We start from the raw sequence: 1,464 nt of genomic DNA, 5'->3' as shown, positions 1-1,464 counted from the left end.
GGGGTAATGTTTAGCCTGTGAGTTTCAGCAAAGTATTGAACATGTCTTAGTTCCATGCATACAAACTGGTAGGTGAGATTGCTGGCTGTGCAGGCCTTAGGGAAGTGATTCCCTATGCACCCAGCACTGAAATAAAGTGATGCCTCCTTTCTAACCCTCAGCTGGCAGCAGGGATCAGGCCCCGCTTGGTAACTTTCATTTTGGCAACTTCTGTTAGCAGGTAAGAACGGTCAAAATGAAAGCTTTTCCAGCTGTTTTCCTCTGGTTGATCTTTTCAGGCACCAAAGCTCTGTGCCATGCATGGCCTGGGTGTGTGCAGAGCAATGCAGCCCCCACAAAGCCCTTGGTTTCCCCACAAGTTCCCAGTTTGACTGCTTCCAAAGGGGAAGAAAGGCAGAGATGTACATCCACAGGAGTCCTGGCCATGTCCAATAAATGTGCAAACATGTGGGGGGATATGTTAGGAATGATTTCAGCTGTGATGCCAACAGTGCCTTCTCTCCTGGTTCTGTGCATTATAGGGGAGTAATGTAATAGTTGGCTCTCACAATTAAGAGATAGCTATTATGTGGACAGATATTATGTTCAAATGGAAAGTGCTGTTATTGTAATATGTCCTCCCACAGTCCTCTTTCTTATCCCCCTTGTAATAACCTTGGTAGTCAGGGCATTTGGGGAGGGCTGGCTTGTGACCAGCAGGAGGGGTGGAACAACCCCTGACCTCCAATCAAGATGTAAGAAAGTAATCTCCACCAATGGACAGCAGAGAAAGAGTTGACTAACAAAACATTGGGAGGGGCTAAGGGTATAGAAAGCAGAGCATCCCTTTTGTAGATGAGCATGTGGCTGCTAATCATGGAGACTCCCAGTGCTGCAATCTTTCCTTATTCAGTCCTTTGTTAAGGTTTAATAAACCTTTAAAAAGTTAAAAGAAGGGTTGTTTCTCAGATAGGCAATGCTTTGGGCCATTTTCTTGGTGTGATTTCCTTTGCTTGGGTCCCATTTGAGTGCTCAGTTGGGGTACAGGCTGTAGGTGTTTGGGGCACTCTTGGAGTTCCTCTTGGATCCCTTGAACAACAGGCTTTGGCCCACAAGGGGAATTTGTGCTGCTTTGTGACAGAGGAGAACTTCCCAGGCTCTTTTGTGTTTGCTGTAGAGAAGGTTGGTTAGTGCTTGGCAAAATCTCACAGAGCAACATGGAGTGTTTGCTTTGTGATGTCAGGGCATGGTTGCCACATTGTCGTGGTGACATCAGAAGGGTGCCTTGGTGCACGGAAGGCCTGAGTGTCAGAGCAGCCCTAGCGCTTGCTCAGTTCAGGAGAATCCTCCTGGGCAAGGCTTTTGTTAGTGGGCTTTTGCACACTGACAGGAGCCTCGTTTTTTCTACCGGGTGCGCGCAGCCTGCAGACTTGCAGGGCAGTATCACAATGATGGAGCGACTGGCACCTGTCCTTTTTGCCGCAT

Source organism: Agelaius phoeniceus, chromosome Z (assembly GCF_051311805.1).
Source record: "Agelaius phoeniceus isolate bAgePho1 chromosome Z, bAgePho1.hap1, whole genome shotgun sequence".
In the NCBI taxonomy this organism is placed as follows: Eukaryota; Metazoa; Chordata; class Aves; order Passeriformes; family Icteridae; genus Agelaius; species Agelaius phoeniceus.
Note: the sequence above shows the minus strand (reverse complement) of the source record.